This window comes from Apium graveolens, chromosome 9 (assembly GCF_009905375.1).
Source record: "Apium graveolens cultivar Ventura chromosome 9, ASM990537v1, whole genome shotgun sequence".
In the NCBI taxonomy this organism is placed as follows: Eukaryota; Viridiplantae; Streptophyta; class Magnoliopsida; order Apiales; family Apiaceae; genus Apium; species Apium graveolens.
This window is the reverse complement of record NC_133655.1, coordinates 165,495,519-165,519,338: the sequence shown is the minus strand read 5'-3', so window position 1 is coordinate 165,519,338 and position 23,820 is coordinate 165,495,519. Positions and strand designations below refer to the sequence as shown.

The window sequence follows — 23,820 nt, the reverse complement described above, 5'->3', positions numbered from 1 at the left end:
TGCTGGAATCCAGGTGGATTAAACTGTTTACTTACAGCTTGCTGATATGGTTGCTGAACAGCTTTCTGATTGTTGCTCGATTTCTGTTGTTAGGATGATAAGTAGCTGGCACAGGCTGCTGCGGTCGCTGATAATTGTTCACATACTAAACAGATTTATTAAAAAAAGAACATTAATCTGTAGCATGAGAGCCTGAACAAAGCTCACAGACAATAGCTATTTGATTGACTTCATAGTTGGCTAGAGAATCGACCTTCATAGACAGCGCTTGGAGCTGCGTTGCAATAGCTCTAGCTGCATCAACTTCCAGAATACCTGCTACCTTCCCAGGCATCATCCTTTGAGTTGGGTTTTGATACTCGTTTAAATCCATAGTTTCAATGAGATTATAGGCCTCAGTATAACTTTTGGCCCATAAAGCGCCTCCAGAAGCTGCATCAAGCATGGGCCGAGATTGGGCCCCCAAACCATTGTAGAAGCCAGTGATCACCATCCAGTCAGGCATACCATGATGTGGACACTTTCTCAACATCTCCTTATAGCGCTCCCAAGCTTTGCACATAGATTCAGTTGGTTGCTGCGTAAACTGAGTCTTGGCCATTGGATAGAACTTCACCAAAAACTTTTGCACAAGATCTTCCCAAGTAGTGATGGACCCAGTTGGTAAAGAATGTAACCAGTCCTTAGTTTTATCCCTCAGAGAGAATAGGAAAATTCTCAGCTTGATAGCCTCATCAGTAACACCATTATATTTGAAAGTACTGCAGATCTCGACAAAATTCCTGATATGCATGTTGGGATCTTCAGTCGCAGCACCTCCGAAAGAAACAAAATTCTACACCATCTGAATAGTGCCCGACTTGATTTCGAAAGTATTAGCCTGAATAGCTGGATGAATGATGCTTGACTAAATGTCATCAATTTTAGGCCGAGAAAAGTCCATAAGAGCTGGATCTGCTGGAACTATACGATCACCCATGATTACCGGTTCTTTCTTTTCACTCTCTTTATCCGAATCTTCAAAATCTAACTTCTCCGGAATGTCAAGAAGTGAATCTGTCTCCTCAGCCGTATCTAGAGTCCTCTTGTGAGTGCGAGAACGTGTTTGCATAAACGCTCGCTAGAGTACCTGAAACACAACCGGAAACAATAAGTAACAACTCTTAATCAATGAGTCCTAATGACCACTGATGGCAAGTACATAAACTAAACAAATTAACACCGAATCCCCGGCAGCGGCGCCAAAAACTTGTTAGGCACAAAGCATGCACTAATAATTCATGCAAGTATACGCATTTGCAAGTAGTATAGAATGATTTCTAGTTCGTTCCCACAGAGACTCTAACTAATTATGTTCAATTAACTTTTACTCACCAATGTATGATTACTTCTCAATGTCAAGACAATAACATTTAAGGTTGATTAACTAATTATTAACTACTATTAACTACGAGAATTAAACACTTAAATTAATACTTGAATTAACAATATTATACACACATGAGATCATAACTTCACTACTACTTTATTCAATAGTTATTGTTATTACCCTTAGCATGTAACGATGATGATATTAATCGAACAACACGAAACTGATAAAAGCCAACTTTCATTGCACAATTAGCATTCTACCAAGCATCTACAATTAAGATAGAAGTTAAATAAGCATCAATTATATTGAGACCCTATATGTCTACAGAATTTGACAACATAATGATTTAAGCGCAAGTTATTCATTATGATTACACAGGGCAAGTAAAACGGTTAGTGTTACCCACTAATCATGCATACAATACATGAACCTATGCTAGCATGGCAAGTTCTAAATCTCAAGATTCACTGTCACTTCACAAGAGATTAACAGGCTATCTTATATGTTCGTGATGCACATAAGACGAATACGTACAACCTATGCTAGATATCATACAATCATCACATACCAAGGTATTAAACAATTAACTAAGGAAATCCATAGTAAATCCGCTACGACCCCATGATCACGATTAGCCCATGATAGAACTCATCGTCACCATGGGTTCATATGAAAACATGATAATAACACAAGAATATAAAATAATAAAAATACTAAATAAAATCAGAGTACGTCACAAGAGTATTAAGGTTCAAAGTAAAGAAAACTAGAATCCACTGTTACAACGAATAAAAAGAATCACAAGATAACGTATGCTTCCTCTTCTTCGTTGTTATGTGCTAAAACGGTCTTCTTAATCTTCTCTCCTTGCTCCTTGCTTGTTGCTTGTTATTGTGAAACGTCTCTCAAGTAGGTTTATAAAAGAGTCTCAAGAAACAGCAGTCTCAGAAGCCCAATAAAAGTTAAATTAGAAAATCAAGATTCTAAATTTACGACCCCAGGCGGCCGCCTCAATTCCCACGCGGGCGCCTGCATCTCCAGGCGGTCGCATGCATATCCCAGGCGGGCGCTTACACAGCTTCTGGAAAATCCCATTTTCTGCTTCTGAATTTGCTGAATTCTTCGCATAACTCCCCGCAACTGATTCCAAGTACTCCCCTAGGCTTATTATGATGAATCTCCCTAATTACACAAGTTATACCCTGAAATACACAAACACTAGAAAAATGCATCAAATACACAAAATACTTGATTTCAAGACATCAATTCAAGCCATTATAAGACGTTCTAAGTGGTATAAAATGCCACTTATCACCAATCCAGTTTGACTGGCTTCAATTGCAGATTGTCTGGAAACTATTGGTGAAATTTGTTTTTGAATTTCCTGATGAGTAGTCAGCTTTGAAGCAATCAATGATTCTTTAATCTGATTGATTTGAGTAGTTGTTGCTTTATGAGCTGTGTGTAAGGATCTGAAAACCAAAGTAGATGCCTTCAGATGATTCAGCACATCAGGATTTGTAATATTTTGTTATGATGTTTCCAGATGTTCAACTGCACGTGTGCTCGAAATAGGATAAGTAGAACCTTTCCAATAAGCATTCCACAGATTATCAGAATAATCCTGCTTCTTCTTAGCATCTACTCTGTCATTTTCTGTTGTCGAACATGCATAGGCATATCTTCAGGAAAGAAAAGATCATTCTCAAGATCTAATATACCGGTATATACATGAGTTTCTTTACCATTATTAGATTCTTCAATAGCAGCTGGATATTTGTAACACCCCCAAATCTGGGGTCGGGGATCTGGGTTGTCACGAGTTCCATTTCCCTTAATAACACCCAATCTTAATAAACAATCAACTACTCTGTACTGTGACCCCACAATAAACACACACACCACAAGTTATAGTCTCAGAGATGAATATCCAAAAATAATCACAAGTCGTTTTACTCCACAATTATATGCCAATACACCTTAAAAAGGTTTCTGAATAAATTTACATTTCTTTGCCATTATTACAATTTATAAATATACATAATCTGGTACATCAAAAGTTGAAAGCCTAGCATATTGGTAGTTCCTACCTCAGCTACAGCGACATCAACGCCTATAGGAAACTGCGGAACGTTTCCTATCCGCTCGCAAATTGGGAGCTTGGTCCTGTTCATCTTATCTATCTGATGTTGTGTGATGAAAGAAGAAAGCAAGGGTGAGCAACAAGCCCACCAAAATAATATGTATAGTGATTTACAATATATGAGCATTCTCATAGTACTCATGAAAGTCTTGGTCAAGAAGAAATGAACCAAGTTGATATCTTAACGCGACCAAGTCGCAAAATATTCAGTATATATGTATATATACTTTTCAAAATCTTGGAAGTCCTCTTCCATGCATAATATACACAGAGTTTCGGTTTATAACTGTATAAAAATATCGTTGCAAGGTGATCTCATATATCTAACATTGTCTCAACGTTTTTTTGAAAATCTTTGTCATGCATAAGATAATCATTTACTAGATATAAGTTTAAAAGATGAAGTTACAAGATACTCCAATATACTTATATCCGAATAGTAGTTTAACTACCACCGTTCAAGTTATAATCAGTTTCAAAGTTCATCACCCAGATGAGACTACAAGATAAGACTTGAATAGATTCAATCTTTGAAATATCATTATACATAATGAAGTTACGAGATACTTCATTAAGTCTTGATATATATATCCATATATATATATCATACATTTCCTGAAAATCTATGTCGTGTAAAATATGAACAGAATTGTAATATCCAATGAATTTGGAAAGAAAAGAATTTTGGCATAAACCCGATATCTTGCTCATCAGGCAAAGATACCCATTAAGTAACCTTTTCTACTAGTAGATGGATGAATCCCCCACCGGTCATCATCCTGGCCACATAAGGACCTTGTGCTGGACCGCCACCCGGCCTCTTTCGCGTTGATGGACTGCCACCCAGCCACTTACACTTTGATAGACCGTACCCCGGCCTGTCGCTTATGCCGACTCAATTAGATGGACTTACTTCCCGAACGTTGGGCAAGTAATCAAATTGTTTTCCCAAAACAGCAACCACGTTGCAAATGTAAAATACACCACAGAGCTAGATCCCCCAGGTTTTGAGAGAGTATTTAAATCCCCTTTGAAAGGAAGATCTTAAATATAAAAATGAGTTTTGGGGTCCACTCTTACTTTAAAAATCATTTTGAAGACTCGAAAACATTTGTAAGAATGTTTGGAGTACTGCTGATTTATTAAAATAAATCAGTCCCAGTATATTTAGAAAATATCTGAATATTATTATTTAAATAATATTCCCATAAAGAATAATCTTTATAAAAATAATTGAAGTAGAAGTTTTAAAACTCATACTTGAAATGGATATTAAATAACCAAAGATATACTTATACGAAAGTATAATCTTTATTTGAATAATCGAAAATAAGTTTGATTATCGAAACATTATTCTTTAATAAAATAAAGAATATTATTAAATAATAAGCGGAGTCATAATACCTCGAATGAATATTATAAATAATATTCATTAAATAAAATAAACGGAGTCATACATCCTCAAATGAATATCCAATTAATAATCATTAAATAGAATAAACAGAGTCATAAGTCCTTGAATGAATATTCAAATAATATTCATTAAATAAAATAAACTTATCGAATAAACCTTGTTCGATCAATAGTTTTGAAAACTATATCCATATATATATAAATATATATATATAATATACTCGGGAACATCGACTCCCGGTTTAGAAATATGTTCACCTTGGGGTCCCCTTTTCTAAGGGTATATGCAAATTACCGCTTATCTCTAGCATAGGTATTATGCAACTAATAAGCATTTGAACCAACAGATATATATCAAGATTACGAAATAGACATGCATATATACCATATCACATGCTCCAATATATCACAAGAATTTGCTAATAACAATCATGCATTTATCACAAGATAATGCATATACACATATACATCACAACAACAGTATAACGGGTAAAACTTGCCTGAGTGCTCCCAGATAGACTTAAGCTTAGAGTGGGTCCGATAACCTATGAACAACAACATAAGTTGGAATTAAACCCCGGTCGCTTAAGAAACTAGACTTTAACCAATTGAACCCTAACGTTCGCTTATGGTCACTCCTACGCTTAACGAATCACCTAAGTCGTTCGAGTACCCTCGGCTCCACCATTTTTAAATAAATTAACCATTAACAGTTTTAAGGCGATTCTTTCGCGAGTACCTTACCAACTGCCTGATCCACTTAACATAATTGCTTCGTATCCCAATTAGTCATTTAAAGTCCTTAACCAAGGTTTCAAAGTAAGGCGAGGGGTGATGGTTCGTTCGCGAAACGCCGTTACTTAAAACGGTCGTTTCTCCTAAACCGTACATCGGAATCAAACGAACTACATATCAAAATGAAGCTCGTAACATGAACTATCTAATCATGGCAATGGTCAAAACTAACAAGGAGTTCTCGGGTCCTGATGTTAAGAGCAAAAACAGTCTAAAGTATATCGGACATTACGACGGTTATGTTTACGCGATTTCCCAAATTTTTACCTTTCCAAATCATATCAATCCAACTACCAATCAACAACAACTCAAGATACACATCAATGCTACTGATTTCAGTCATAATAAGCTCAAGAATATCAATCCAATCATATATTATAACATCTCCAAATTCAACTAAACTACTTAACAATTAAGCTCGAATCACGCTTATCATTCAAATTACTACTCATCCATCCAAACCATCTCCAAACTTCAACATTCAAACTTATTAATAAAGGGTGTGAAGATTTATACCTTTATTGGAGGGTGGAAAGTTACTAGGAAGCCTTATGGAGCTTCCTACAAGCTTGATCTTTCCAAAGAAATCAAGAACACAAAGTTGGGCTTTAAAGTTTCTAAAAGTTCGATTGAAAGAACTGTAAAAAGGAGGGTCTTAACTTACTTATTTGGACGAGACTTGTGAACAAGAGTTGTAGGCCATCTCAATACCTTTCCAGCGAGCTATAGAACACAACATTTGAGTGAGTATTGAAGGAGATATGGCAGTTTGAAGTGTCTGGGTTTGTTTTAGCCGAGAGCTTTCTTCTTGAAATGGGAAAGTCAACTTTCAATTTGTATTTGTGTTATGATATTTGTTGGTTGGTTGCTTCCTTTTGTCTTGGAAATAAATTAAATTTTTACCATGGTGAAAAATGTGTGGCTCACAATCAACCAACCAATCCTTCCCACTTGTCATGCTTATGTCACCTTGTGATGTCATCCTCCCTCACTTGCCCTCTTCTTATTGGTTGGATGACCTCATCATCCCTAACCTCCTTGATTAACTCCTAATTGTTTGCCTAATGACCGCTGATCTGTTATACGGTTCGCTTAACTTTCGTTCTCGTTTCTCGTTTCTCGTTTGAGGGATCATACCCGGGATCTTATTACTTGGGTTTCCTTAACCTTTCTTAATACATTATATTCCTTTTATGATCCTCTCAGAATATCAATAAGAGAACCCCTACATAGTATGGCATGAAAAGTTTTCTTATTTAGCATAATCTGCAAAATCACTATTCATAAGGGTTTCAAAAATTTCCTAAAATTAGGGTTATTACAGTCTCCTCTCCTTAAAAGGATTCCGTCCCGGAATCAGATAGAAAATGAATAGGGATACTCTCTTAGCATTGCACTTTCTAACTCTTACGTAATTTTCCTACATTGTGGTTCTACCATCAAACTCTGACTAGTTTGATAACTCTTCTCCTAAGCATTTGTTCCTTTTCACTCTATAACCCTTCCTGGTTGCTCCATTTAGGTTACGTCGGGTTGCATGTCTATATGCTCATATGCCCCTATTTATCTGGCATCCGAATTACACTTCCTTAACATTGATACGTGGAACACGTTATGAACTTGCTACAGGTTCGGGGGTAGGGCTAGCTCGTATGCTAACTTCCTAATATGTTTTAGTATATCCAAGGGTCCGACAAATTGTGGACTTAGCTTTCCTTTCTTTCCGAACCCCATCAATCCTTTCCAAGGGTTTCCAAGGGGATACCTTTAAACACACTAGGTTCCCTACTTCCTATTCTTTATCCTTTCGTGTCAAATCAACATACTTCTTATGTCCATCTTGGGCTACTACTAGTTGTCCTCTGATTAGATATATTATATCCTTGGTCCTTTGGACTACTGCGGGTCCGAACATCTTGCGCTCTACAGCTTCATCCTAACATAAGGGAGATCGACATTGTCTTCCCTCAAGGATCTCATAAGGCGATATCTCAATACTGACATATGATCTATTATCGTAAGAAAACTCAATCTGTGTTAAGTGATCATTCCAATTTCTTTCATGTCTATTGCACAGACTCTCATTATAGCTTCTAGCGTTATAGCTTTTTCTTTTCAATACTCATTCTTTTCTAATTCGTAAGCGTTACTATCTTCCGTACATAATACTATCCTGGTTACACTTTTGCTCGTTAGCGTTCTATAACCTTTTAATAACCTCGTCAACCTTAGTATCACGAATGTGTTTCCATTCCGAATACCACCACAAGTTTACTACTCCTTTTTCAGCTGCTTCTATCTTCGAAAGCTTAGTCCTTCATATAGAAGTAAAAGGATTTATTGAGAGATCACTATGATCATGAACACTTGTTATATCGCATAGTTAGTACAGAAGGTGGCCAGCCTTTAGTACTTGACAAGCAATTAAACAACATGTGGTATCCTACTAGGCTTCTATCACACAGATAGATAGTCATTCAGCAATACCTCCCCTTCTGGAAGGGTTGTTCTTCTCAACTTACATGAAATGAAAATGAGAGAAAAAAAATGAATTGAAGAGAATTGTATATATAAAAAAATATATTGCCACCAAATATCTGGCTTGGAACCTACCTCTGAACTATAGAGGTTTGCCATAGGAGAACAAAACATATATGTATTTATATCAACATCAAGTATTATAGCATCGTATTTCACATGCCTAAATATTTTTGCTATTCTGTCCATCATTCTATGGACCCTTGCTCTTCCTTGAACTTATACATAATCACCTTTGAAACTCCCTCGATATCGAAAATCGAATCTGAGATCTCATTCTAGACATCATCGTTACTAGAATTTTATGCTTGCACCGCAACCTTCCTCATATAGTAATACGACTCTCTTTTCATAAGAGGGAATAAATATTCAATAGGTAGATACTCTACTTAATTAGTCTATCAATGTTAACTTATACACTACCACGACCCGATTAGTGGTACTCAATCTCAACATCCATTCCAATACAACTCTCACGGTTGTAATCAGCTCATTACTCGCAGAATCATTGGTGCATTACTATGGTCTACCACTGACCTACTATCGTCATTCACTTCCCATGAAATCTTAATATCTAACCATACGGAGTCCATACATGTCATATAGAATACTTCTAAGGAGTTAACATAACCACCAATCATAATTCATGAAGAACACTCTAAACTCTGACGTACTTTCATGACATGAAGTAGGTAAAATTGCAGAAGGGTTTCAGTCAAAGCAACGATAGCAGGTTAATACCATTCTTAATCGTATGCCTTAAATAGAAGACTTAACTCAAGGGTTCATCTAGTCCTTTTTGAAATATGGTCCTGGCTTATCTCAAGATAGTATCTTCTGAGATAGATAGCCCGCTCATGGCGATTACACGAATTAAACCTTTACCAACTACTATTACGGTTGGGTATTGCACAATCATCAGAAGGAATGTCAATCTTCCAAACCATAATACAACCTTCATAGCTTTAACCATCATCACTGTATTCCTTTGGCACAAGCGCCTATAATTATCCTCTTACCTTTAAAGTGTCGACCACCTCTTTGGCCTTTCCCGATAGTAAAATTTCCTTACAGTCAATGTCATTTTAACCACCACCAAATAAATTTTCTACCTCATTTCAATCACAGCTTATGTGAAGACGTTTTCCTTAAAATCTGATGAGTAAAAAAAAATATCACCATTTTTCCATAAGTTATTGCCTCAGTCTTTAGAGGTTAATCACTGTCACAACTGACTCTCAATCATACTTAGAACATCTTTTATCTTAAGTCCTAATTGCCCTGAACAATTTCGACCATTCCTGGTTCGATCCATACTTTCTCGTGGTTTAACACGTGCCCCACTTGGCATCATTATAATTATGTCATATTTCCTTTATCCACATTTTTATTCTTGAGAATTTTGAATATTACCTTTCTCCTTATAAAACCTCTAAGGTTATTCTTGAATCGTTCCTCATGTATTCCCTAGATACAGGACATATCAAGATACCATTTATTAATACCAGAATCATTGTCTATATACTTCTGAAAAAAATTTCTCCACTGATTCTTAAAGGTTGTTATTACCTTAATCCTTTCCAATTCATGCTGTCAAAACTCATACTATCCCTATTAAGGGTGAAATGCCAACCTTTATGCATTCCCATAGGATTCGTTTTAAGTTACCGATGTTCTATCCTTAATTCCACCTTTAAAAAGGTACATGCATCCTTCCATGGATAAATCAAGTCATATATCCCTGATAAGGGTGTCTTATTCAATCATTCCCACCTCGATAGTATATGCCTAATTTCACAATAACATCTGTATTCAAAATGAGGTCAATCAATATGGCCTCCAAAAGATAACAACGGTTATCCGCTTTTCTTGCCTAATTTGGTAATAATAACAAGGATGTTCTGGAAGATATTGGTCTTGTTCAACGTGAACCTCTTCTTAATAATTCCTTATTTACTTTTGTTGTTTATTTCAACAGTCATCTCAATGTTGGGATATCTCTCATTCCCGGTGTCTCCCTTCCTGGGTATCATGCCACCAGTCTTACATATACTTCACATTCTTGAAGGTCACTTCCTTTATCCTATTTTCCTAATTTCTTACTTCCTTGTCTCCTCCGTCTATCTGCATCTCATTATTTATCCTTCGAACTATCTCAGGGTTTCCTCGAATCCTCCCAACTTACAGGGGATAAAATATATGTATCTCTTATGCCTTCAACCATCAATTTTAACTCATGGTGAATCACCCTCATCCAGACGATTACATACTTTTCTATTTCTATTGGTACGAGTCTTTAGGGTTTCCTCATACCCAACTCCCTTATCATTCCTCAAACTCTATTGCCTTTATATTCCTTTCCACTTCAGTTTCTTTTTATTTTCCTTTCTCTTATCATTATTTCATGAACCAACACAACATAAGCATTGATTTCAAACATCCCGTCATTCTGGATTCGTGTCCTCAGAACGAATCTTGACAACTTTTACAACTTAGATTCATAATTCATCATATTTGTGTGCCTTTGTTCTGGCTCTAAAGCTTTTACACTATCTCCATAACCTTGGGAAGTACTTTCTTGAAAACAGTTGACTGAACTTAAATCAGTTTATTATAATCTCTTGCTCCGTGCCTTCCTTGGCCTTTCACCAGCGGGTGGCCTCTCTCTTAGGAGGGTAAGTGACAAAAATAGTCTTTTGTGATTCGTCAATCATTTAGAATCTCAAATGATTCCTATATTTCCTTTAGCCAGGCTCTTGCCTCGACTGGGTCAACCTGTTCCTTGGAACTCTGAGAGCTTAACGACTTAAAGGTCATGAAAGAATTTCCTACCGCATTGTTTCCTGAAGTTGGTGGTTGGGGATAATAGTCTAAGTTCTTTCTAGAAAGGTCCATAAATTTTCGTATAGGAGTACCGTCTCGGGTCTCCTTTCCTTACTCGACTTCTGTTTCCTTAGTCTGAACATTCCCTCCTCCTCCCCATAATCGGGGTCATCCTACATATTTTAAATCCTCATTTTCCACTTCATCATGTTATGGGTTCCTTCTATCTTGATGGCGACCTCCCTCACTATCACGTTCAGGGTTTGCTCTAAATCTTATTCCTCAAACTAGCTTTCATCTAAGATCTCATCTTTAAGCTCTTGAACATTTGGAACCCAAATTCTGTAGGAATACCTCATTATTCCCTTATCATCTTTCTCGGTATTAATCTCTTATCTATTTGTTGGCTCTCTGCCTTCATTCATCACTTTTTCTAGCACAATCTGTTCTTTTCCAATAATTCAGGCTGTATTGCAATCTCAAACAACTTTTCGGTACCGGCTCCGGTTACCTTCACTTCTATTTCCATTTTCTCAAAACCTCTTATAAACACTCTCAAAGACATTATCATCTTGAGTCTCTCCTTTTTACTAAGGGCATCAGCCACCACATTGGCTTTCCCTGAATGATAAAGAATCTCATAATCGTAATCCTTGATTAGCTCTAACCGCCTCCTCTGGCGTATGTTGCGCTCTTTCTGCGTGAAAATGCACTAGAGCACTTATGGCTTGTGTAAATCTCGTACTTCTCTCCATACAAGTAGTGCCTCCAATATTTAGGGCAAAACTATTGCCACGAGCCCAAGCTCATGGGTGGGGATATCAAATTTTATATTCCCTTAATTGTCTTGACGCGTACGCGATTACCTTGTTGTGCTGTATAAGAAGCACCCTAATTCCTTATGCGAAGCGTCACTATACCTCACAAAATCCCCTTTTCCATCCGGCAACGCCATCATAGGGGCCGTCACCAACCTCTGCTTCAGTTCTTGAAATCCGTTCTCGCATTTCTCTGTCTATTCGAACTTCTGAGTCTTATGAGTAAGCCGCGTTAAAGGGGCTACTATCTTTACGAACTTGAACGAACCTCCGGTAGTGACCGACCAATCCTACCTCTGGTAGTTTCCCTAACCATGGTTATCAATTCCACAGTGGTCCTTTATTCATTCTTGTCAGGATCTTCCACGGGATCCTCCTCAACAACAATCCTATCTAGGACAACATCCTCAACCACTACATCCTCAATATCAACATCATCCGATCCCGCGTTAGGACGCTCTATCGGATCCATAATCTGATCTCCAATAAGTAATAAAACATCATCGCGTTGTTGCTCCTCGACCTCAGGGTTCGGAGTCCCGCTACCATATACGATAACGAACTACGCTTCTATCACGATATTTATAAGGGTTCCCATAAGGGTTTTAACTGTCAGTACTACATTAGGTAGCCCGACTATGAACTTGGCAAGAGTTCTTATTATCTTAGTGAACTTATTATCTTAACGTCACATCATCTCTGAGGTTTATAACGCTTAGCTCGGATACCACTTCTGTAACACCCCCAAATCCGGGGTCGGGGATCTGGGTTGTCACGAGTTCCATTTCCCTTAATAACACCCAATCTTAATAAACAATCAACTACTCTGTACTGTGAACCCACAATAAACACACACACCACAAGTTATAGTCCCAGAGCTGAATATCCAAAAATAATCACAAGTCGTTTTATTCCACAATTATATGCCAATACACCTTAAAAAGGTTTCTGAATAAATTTACATTTCTTTGCCATTATTACAATTCATAAATATACATAATCTGGTACATTAAAAGTTGAAAGCCTAGCCTATTGGTAGTTCCTACCTCAGCTACAGCGACATCAACGCCTATAGAAAACTGCGGAACTCTTCCTATCTGCTCGCGAATTGGGAGCTTGGTCCTGTTCATCTTGTCTATCTGATATTGTGTGATGAAAGAAGAAAGCAAGGGTGAGCAACAAGCCCACCAAAATAATATGTATAGTGATTTACAATATATGAGCATTCTCATAGTACTCATGAAAGTCTTGGTCAAGAAGAAATGAACCAAGTTGATATCTTAACGCGACCAAGTCACAAAATATTCAGTATATATGTATATATACTTTTCAAAATCTTGGAAGTCCTCTTCCATGCATAATATACACAGAGTTCAAGTTAATAACTGTATAAAAATATCATTGCAAGGTGATCTCATATATCTAACCTTGTCTCAACATTTTTCTGAAAATCTTTGTCATGCATAAGATAATCATTTACTAGATATAAGTTTAAAAGATGAAGTTACAAGATACTCCAATATACTTATATCCGAATACTACTTGAACTACCACCGTTCAAGTTATAATCAGTTTCAAAGTTCATCACCCAGATGAGACTACAAGATAAGACTTGAATAGATTCAATCTTTGAAATATCATTATAAATAATGAAGTTACGAGATACTTCATTAAGTCCTGATATATATATCCATATATATATATATATATCTCATACATTTCCTGAAAATCTCTGTCATATAAAGTATGAACAGAGTTGTAACATCCAATGAATTTGGAAAGAAAAGAATTTTGGCATAAACCCGATATCTTGCTGATCAGGCAAAGATACCCATTAAGTAACCTTTTCTACTAGTAGATGGATGAATCCCCCACCGGTCATCACCCTGGCCACATAAGGACCTTGTGCTGGACCGTCACCCGGCCTCTTACGCGTTGATGGACTGCCACCCGGCCACTTACACTTTGATAGACCGTACCCCGGCCTGTCGCTTATGCCGACTCAATTAGATGGACTTACTTCCCGAACGTTGGGCAAGTAATCAAATTGTTTTCTCAAAACAGCAATCACGTTGCGAATGTAAAATACACCACAGAGCTGGATCCCCCAGGTTTTGAGAGAGTATTTAAATCCCCTTTGAAAGGAAGATCTTAAATATAAAAATGAGTTTTGGGGTCCACTCTAACTTTAAAAATCATTTTGAAGACTCGAAAACATTTTTAAGAATATTTGGAGTACTGCTGATTTATTAAAATAAATCAGTCCCAATATATTTAGAAAATATCTGAATATTATTATTTAAATAATATTCCCATAAAGAATAATCTTTATAAAAATAATTGAAGTAGAAGTTTTAAAACTCATACTTGAAATGAATATTAAATAACCAAAGATATACTTATACGAAAGTATAATCTTTATTTGAATAATCGAAAATAAGTTTGATTATCGAAACATTATTCTTTAATAAAATAAAGAATATTATTAAATAATAAGCGGAGTCATAATACCTAGAATGAATATTATAAATAATATTCATTAAATAAAATAAACGGAGTCATACATCCTCAAATGAATATCCAATTAATAATCATTAAATAGAATAAACAGAGTCATAAGTCCTTGAATGAATATTCAAATAATATTCATTAAATAAAATAAAGTTATCGAATAAACCTTATTCTATCAATAGTTTTGAAAACTATATCCATATATATATAAATATATATATATATATATATAATATACTCAGGAACATCGACTCCTGGTTTAGAAATATGTTCACCTTGGGGTCCCCTTTTCTAAGGGTATATGCAAATTACCGTTTATCTCTAGCATAGGTATTATGCAACTAATAAGCATTTGAACCAACAGATATATATCAAGATTACGAAACAGACATGCATATATACCGTATCACATGCTCCAATATATCGTAAGAATTTGCTAATAACAATCATGCATTTATCACAAGATAATGCATATACACATATACATCACAACAACAGTATAACGGGTAGAAAACTTGCCTGAGTGCTCCCGGATAGACTTAAGTATATCGGACATTACGACGGTTATGTTTACGCGATTTCCCAAATTTTTACCTTTCCAAATCATATCAATCCAACTACCAATCAACAACAACTCAAGATACACATCAATGCTACTGATTTCAGTCATAATAAGCTCAAGGATCTCAATCCAATCATATATTATAACATCTCCAAATTCAACTAAACTACTTAACAATTAAGCTCGAATCATGCTTATCATTCAAATTACTACTCATCCATCCAAACCATCTCCAAACCTCAACATTCAAACTTATTACTAAAGGGTGTGAAGATTTATACCTTTCTTGGAGGGTGGAAAGTTACTAGGAAGCCTTATGGAGCCTCCTACAAGCTTGATCTTTCCAAAGAAATCAAGAACACAAAGTTAGGCTTTAAAGTTTCTAAACGTTCGATTGAAAGAACTGTACAAATGAGGGTCTTACCTTACTTATTTGGATGAGACTTGTGAACAAGAGTTGTAGGCCATCTCAATACCTTTCCAACGAGCTATAGAACACAACATTTGAGTGAGTATTGAAGGAGATATGGCAGTTTGAAGTTGCGGGGTTTGTTTTAGCCGAGAGCTTTCTTCTTGAAATGGGAAAGTCAACTTTCAATTTGTATTTGTGTTATGATATTTGTTGGTTAGTTGCTTCCTTTTGTCTTGGAAATAAATTAAATTTTTACCATGGTGAAAAATGTGTGGCTCACAATCAACCAACCAATCCTTCCCACTTGTCATGCTTATGTCACCTTGTGATGTCATCCTCCCTCACTTGCCCTCTTCTTATTGGTTGGATGACCTCATCATCCCTAACCTCCTTGATTAACTCCTAATTATTTGCCTAATGACCGCTGATCTGTTATACGGTTCGCTTAACTTTCATTCTCGTTTCTCGTTTGAGGGATCATACCCGGGATCTTATTACTTGGGTTTCCTTAACCTTTCTCAATATATTATATTCCTTTTATGATCCTCTCTTATAATCCTTTAATTTAAATAATTTTTATCCTGTTACCTTATACTCAATTCTTTCTGTATCTAGTGGATTTCCGGGAAAAATTCAAAGTGTTCGAAATTGGATTCTGACGATCTTTACATACACTTATATACCATATAAAGTACTAATAAAATCTCAGAATATCAATAACAGAACCCCTACATAGTGTGGCATGAAAAGTTTTCTTATTCAGCATAATCTGTAAAATCACTATTCATAAGGGTTTCAAAAATTTCCAAAAATTGGGGTTATTACAATATTGCACTAATTTCTGAATTTCATCTTCAGTTTCAGTATGCAAAATAGAATGAGAAATTGATCCAGTGGCTTCAGAAACTTCAACACCTTCAGTAGTTATCTCCACATCTTCAAGAATTGTAGATAAATGAATTGGAGCTTCAATATCTTCCAGAACTTCAGTTCCTGTAATATGCTGTGGTGATTCTGAAATGGATGAATCTTTATGAATGGACTATTGTGCTACTACGTCTTCAGCAACAACAGGTATTATCTCATATGGTGAAATAGAAGAATGTATGGACTGCAAGAAAGTATTAGTACTTAGACTTGCAGGGAGATTAATAGTCTTTGATATTTCAGAGTGTTCCTGAGATGCAACAGACTGTTGTTCAGCAACTGTTCCTTGAGTACTCTGAGCATCTGCAACATATAGCAATTTAACCTTAATCTCTCTATTATTTTAAAGTAGTCTCACTACTCCTCACACCACACATCTCATGACTTTTAATAGTCATAGCTTCCTCACAAGGATTACTAAATCTTATCTCTCATCTACCTCTCCTTTTGCCAGGAAGGATCCTGCCTCTCTTAAATTATGTTTTTCTCTCAATCTTTTCACACATCTCACAAAAAAAAGGCTCAGAAAGATTTTCCTATAAAGAGGTGGTTAAAGAAAGGTGATCTGTGATCATACAACTAGAGGTAGTCCTTTGTAAGGTCTAGATGTAATCATATCAACGGGATTTATATCATGAGAAGTATACTATAAATGTTGAAAGAACTAAATCAGTATTTAAATTAATTGCTAATAAAGTAATACCAGTATTTATACCTTGTGAATTCACAATTAGACTCACAGTAGATACTGTGGTTATGCAAGTTGTTGTTCATCAATAATGAGAACCTCCATTTAAATTGGAGAGGATTTGATCAGGTTACTGTCATGTACCGTGATCTCAAACCTTTTTGTTCTTTTCGCAAAGAACTTTCACTTGAAATGTATTTAATGAAAGCTATCACAGAGTCTTCAGTAAAGACTGATGAAACCTCTGTGTCTCTGTTAGTATCATCAAGATCTACCTCAACAAGTACTCTCTAACCAACTAAATGTTATTTCTGAGTGGTGAACATAATTCATGAATTATGACAGTTGATTTTTGGCAACATTTGAGAAAAAAATTTAAGTGTTTCAATTTTGAGAAGAAATTTAAGATATATGAAATTTGAGATTGAGTGTGGACAACTTTCTTGATCAGAAACAAAAGTTTCCAAAGATTTTGAATTGTAAGCAACACTCAAAGATTATAATCCTTAATGATTAAGAATTAAACCTTTTCTTAAATTTCCTTCATTGATTACCATTACTCCCTGTAGTGCTCAATCTGTACTCAAGTAGTCACATATAGCTTAAACATAGATCAGTTTAGTCATATGAACTTTGAAAAATATCACAAGTCTAACATGCAGTACTGATTTAACATTCGACATTTAAGAACATTTAAGCACACATTCAAGAAGTGAACAAGTAGTAATGTAATGAAGCAAAAGAAGATAATACATATTCATTCATTAAGAAGTAGAATACAAGATTTTCATAGAATTTTAAAATAAAACCCTAAACAATCTATCTATTCCAGCTCCTTCTTCTTTGCCTCCTCCATCTTCTTCTTTTCCCTTTGATGGAAGATTCTTGACATAGAGTCTGCAAGAGAAATAATATTCTCTTGCAATTCTAGCCAAATGATTCATCGTTGTTCTTCCATGAGATGCCTTTGTGCAGCCACATCAGCACGTCTCATCTCTTCAAAATGAATATATATTCGAAAAAAACGAAGGGACTCAGTATCATCCGAGTTCAGTCAATCAATAATCGTCTGAGGAATTTCAAAGTGATGATAGTCTTGACCATGAAAAACTGCCCTGAGCCGACCAATATCGAAATATAACCTCCCATATTTGGGATTTGCTATTGGTCGGTAGACTTCATGTGAGAGTGAAAATATGGCCATAGATATTGAAGAAGATGAGTGTTTTGAAATTTGTGAGTGAAGGATTATGAGAAGCTTTGAGAGTGAAAGGTTGTATTTATAGAGAAAATATGGAAGTTGAAGAGACTATTTGAATGACCATGCAATAATTAGACATAATAAGCATGCATGATTGCGCGTATCTAGGCATACAAAAAGTAATCTCTCTCTTCATATTCCTATTCTTAATGTAAATACTCAAGTATCAACGGATACTTACATCAGCGGCCAACCCATTTGGACAGGTAAAAAATATTCCACTCACTCACTGATTAATTAAAAATATTGTTAACAATTTGTTACAAATAAATTCAAAATAATCAAATGAAGTATAACAGACAAACATGATTTGACCATTATTAGTATTTTTATTACTTCTATTAGGATTTATTAACTAATGACTTAAACTATGAGTCAGGACAAGTTCAACTAACAACAGAGTTTATAAGCATAATCAGTAGTTCAACATGCAATCTCACATAAGATCATTTAGCACAGTTTGCATGTTATCATGGTATCAAGCATTTAGCATAAGAATTAGTATCTAACAAGTACTGACAAATAATAAGATACCATGCTTCAAACATATCAGCAAACTTAACTATCAGAGTTTGAGAACTGCCCTGAAATCATTCCCAATTCATGCACCAGTCTTGTGAACGTGGCTTCACAGAGAGGCTTGGTGAATATATCTGCTACTTGTTGATCTGTTGGAACAAAGATCAATTCCAATGTACCAGCTTCCACATGTTCGCTTATGAAATGATATCTGATACTTATGTGCTTAGTCATTGAATGCTGCACTGGATTTCCTATCATTGCAATAGCACTTTGATTATCACAATTTATAACAATAGAAGAATAGTCTAACCCATAATCCAGCAGTTGATTCTTCATCCATAGAATCTGAGCATAACAACTTCCTGCAGCAATGTATTCTGCTTCTGCAGTTGAAGTGGAAATTGACTTTTGTTTCCTGATGTACCAAGAAACTAATCTGCCTCCAAGAAATTGGCAGCTTCCAGAAGTACTTTTCCTGCCTATTTTGCATCCTGCAAAATCAGCATCTGAATATCCAATTAGCTTAAAGTCTGTATCTCTAGGATATCATAATCCCAGATTCATAGTGCCTTTGAGATACTTGAAGATTCTCTTTACAACTAATAGATGAGGTTCTCTAGGGTCAGCTTGAAACCTTGCACAAAGTCAGGTAGCATACATGATATCGGGTCTACTAGCAGTCAAATATAGGAGTGAACCAATCATACCTCTGTAGTTAGTTATATCTACTGAAGAACCAGTATTTAAATCTAACTTGGTTAAAATGGCCATAAGAGTTGATGCAGTTGAGCAGTCCTGAATTCCAAATAATTTGAGTAAGTTCCTAGTGTATTTGCACTACTAGAAATATGGGATCAGACATCGGTTCAGAACCGATGTTAAAAAAAATTTAAATCGATGTCTTCGCGTGTGATGTTAAATGTCATCAACCTTTGACATCGGTTAACAGCCGATGTCTATTACATTGCTATACATCGGTTTTAAGATTAAATATGATGTCTTTGCAGCAAATTTTAGCTTATATTAGAGTATTTCTAGGTGAATATGAGTATATTATGAGGTATTTATCCATTAAAAACTTACAAGCTCTAAAAGCCATTTATTAAAATTCTTTCGAACAAACCGATGTGAAATGCTAGATCAGACATCGGTTAGATTAGTTGCCCGATATGAAATGTTTGATCATACATCGGTTAAATAAGTCCCCCGATGTGAAATGATGGATAAGACATGGGTGTTCTTCACGAAACCGATGTTAAATCTTTTTGTTTAACATCAGCCAATTTCTCTAACCGATGTTATTTAACTTAAAATACATTGAGTTTTTTTTCAGAACCGATGTCAAATAACTATTTCACATCGGTTTTTTTAGTTCTTTTTCCTTTAATATTATTTTATATGATGTCTTTTGAACATTTTTTACATCGCTTTACATGTACCATTATGATGTTAATGTTCTGTAAATTACATGTCATCCTGATACTATTTACAGCCACAGGGAACCAAAACAATGCAACATCCCAACAAAAACCATCCATTAAGAAACATAAAGGTACTCATCCAAATTACAAGTCTAATACCAAAATATTACTCATACTATACTATACATGCATTTTAAATAAAATACTAGCACCAGGACCAGGAGACTTTGTCTTGTTTCCACCTGTTGCACCAGGACAAGGAGATATAGCTGTGATTTGTTTTGGCTGTCCATGATGTCTTTAGATGAATCATAGCTTATCATTGAAGTCCTTTTCTGGAAAGGGTACAGCAGCGAATCAGAGCAAACAAGTCCAAATTCACTTCTAGAGGGTTCTTGATATTGATTCCTCCGTTTTTGAGTCAAAAATTGATTTTCTTTCAGACCAATGTTTGAAGATAACATGTAGAGTCTTGTACCATCTTGTAATTTCTCATCAACATTTTTGTTATTTAGGTAACTTCTGCTGAAGAAATACACAACATCAGGTTCAGGTTCAATACTTGAAAATTAGAATGTAGAATAAAAAGTGAAATTTATATATAAAGCCTTTTACTAGTAGGAATTTGGAAGTAGTAGTACCACAATACTATGCCTAAGGGTAAAAATTATGTACTACTACTTGACAGAGTAGTACATATGCACATGCATCAACTAGCTATGTAAATTCAGAGAATGTAGCCTATAAGGTAAATATGTGCCAAAAGATTAAAGAATATAAAAAAGCCCATAAGTAAATTCTCCATCACCTGTTAAGTTGAGGAGTTGCAGAAGGATAAGATGCACCAAGCTGCAAGTGGGTTAGTTGGTGGTGCGAGAGGCCAAAATTGTTAGATGTACCGTTGGCCGGAACCACCGAGGCACTGGATGCAGGAAGAAACTTAAAGGTAGTGTTGGTGGTTCCAGAGACCGAATGGCCAGTTTGAACTTCCACAGGCTTTTTTGAACGAAGGCGTCCTCGGTTGACATGCCGCTCATAATATTTTTGATCAGGAACAGGAACAACATCTCTCGAGCATCACCATTTCTTTCCGTCAGTCCGACGACACTGCCCTGTCTTAGGATCAGTGTTGTTGGAAAATCCCAAATGAAAAGCACCCCATCCCACTGTTTGACATAGAATAAAATTACTTACACACATGACTTCCCTAAAAATTCAGTACTTCTCTACTTATTCACATTTGGATTTACATGATATATAATGCCATAATAAATAGTACACTAAAATCAAACTATTCTTGTCCCCAAATGGCTAAAATATAGTACAAACAGTTCTATCTTTCCAGGGGATAAGTAAAACTGATCAAGCAAAGATAAACAGATAGAGAGAGACATAAAAATCAGACAAAAGGCTCAAACATAAACAGAACAAGATTCAAAAAACAATTATACTGAGTTCATATTGAAAGGGATGAAAGCATATACTAACCTTACATGTAAATAAAAATGGCATTATATAAAAGACCAAAATGCAAACTTACAAGTGTCGGGTCTTAGATAGGAACCTGGAAAGATAGAGAAACCAGCAGAATTAAGGGCTTTTCGAATAGGGCTGGGAAGATTAGAAGGGACAGGGGAATTTGCAGTGATATACTTGTAGATCAAGGTCTGATGTTGTAGCTCCATCCATTATGATGGAGTGAAGGCCCCTGATAATATTCCATGCATGTTTGCACTATTCAAGCCTCCAGAACCATACTTCCTTCATCCGATCGTAGATCTCTCATCGACTTGTCAGTCGACCTTGGAGTATGCGATGGCGATATCGGAACCATACTTCCTCCACCCCTTCTCTATGAATTAGACTCCATTTGTTCTACCTCAAATTATCAAATGACAATCACCTCTACATAAAATTAAAACCTAGGTCAACATACCTCTATACTAAATATCATTTATGATTATTGTCGGTAAGATAGTTCAATTATATCATACTCTATATGATATAATTGTGCAAGAAATTTGAAACATTATCACAATGATTAAACTGTAACTCAAACATATGCTTCATACTTTGAATATTATTTCTCTGTTGTTGATCCCATGACAAGCCACCTTATGTGTTTCTGAGCAATTATGTGCACTATACCTTCATCAACTCTCTCCATTTAATCCACATCTTACCTGTCAGCACCCACACAAGCACAAAGGTTAAAATGTAAAACAATAAACAAATGAATGTCATTAAACTCTACTGCCGAAAGATTTATAAGATTGATATTGACAATAAAATGTTGTTTTACTTGATAATAATTGATGTGTATTCCATCCTTACCAGTTACCATCATGACATTATGCTAGTAACTTTATATAGTTCAATCACTTAGTTTGAGAGAAGAGTAGACTATAGCTACAAGATTAATATTAACGTTCTCAGCAACCAGGAGGTACCATTCAGAAGTCTGTGCATGTTTTTTCATTCAAGAACAACCCCCCCTCGTACTAGATAACAACATCTATAATTTTTAAAGATTTTTGTCTCCCTGATCTCTTTTTGTCTCACCCATATTTCCTAATAAATTGAAATTACTAAACTAATAAAAAATAGATAATCACTAAATTAAATTTAATAAACGCAAAAATAATTGATAATATAATTACGATAATAAATGCAATAGAAATTGAGACAAAATAATATTACATGTACCTTCATCTTTTTGCTCAATTGACAGGAATTGAAGGATATTAGACAAATACATAAAGGCAAAAACAATCATGCCATATTGTGAGCTTGACTCATTAGCAGATCCATCAGCAGCAATTCCTTGTATAACTTCACTCCACCGTTAGAACCCTGAAGTTAAGATCATGGAATTACTCATTATTAAATATACTATACTATACATACAACATTCAATATCTATCAGGTAATTTCAAAGTTAATACTACTACTAACTTTTCGGTGCAGAACTTTTCCAGGTTTAATCTGTTGAGCAAGGACCCCAGTCACAAAACGTCTGGTAAACCTCAAAAAAATGGCCTGATTACTTCCCTTAGACAAACCATATTGCTTATTTAAGAATAGAGGTTCTTCAAGCTCCAAAGAAGAGACAGTATATATCATCAAACCCACAAAACAAACTGAAAAATACAATCACAAGACTAAGCCAACATCAACAAGAATAATGCTAAATACTAGAAATTATATAAGATTACTATAATTCCAGTGAACTAATGAGAAGAACAATTATTTGTAATAAAGAAGCTGGTCAGGAAATCAAAACTTAAATACCATATGTACAATTGCCCCTATGTCTTACAAAGTACCTCTATAATTGAGTCTTTGGCTTCCTTCATTAGACAATCAGCAATTACAGCTTTGTGAAGGAGTTTTGCTCACTTTCAAAGCATAGTTTTTGCCCACTATTTTGTACTTTTTCGTTGTTTCCATGGCCTTGTTAACCTCTTCTTGTGTACAAGCTAATAATATACACAAGAATGCAAACAAATTGAAAGTACGACATGAAAGTCTTTAAATATCATAATCATTGAACTTAACTTTTTAACAATCAACAAGTCTTATCTCATATACAAAAATATATCAAAACTCTTATT

The 23,820-nt window shown here is 35.5% G+C and overlaps 2 pseudogenes; one reads left to right on the top strand and one right to left on the bottom strand.

The window, feature by feature from the left end:
- The first annotated feature begins 503 nt into the window (after positions 1 to 503).
- LOC141688086 (small nucleolar RNA R71) lies at positions 504 to 594 on the top strand (annotated as a pseudogene).
- Positions 595 to 20,322: 19,728 nt separating this feature from the next.
- On the bottom strand, positions 20,323 to 22,550 carry LOC141685714 (growth-regulating factor 2-like; annotated as a pseudogene).
- Between the last annotated feature and the right edge of the window lie 1,270 nt (positions 22,551 to 23,820).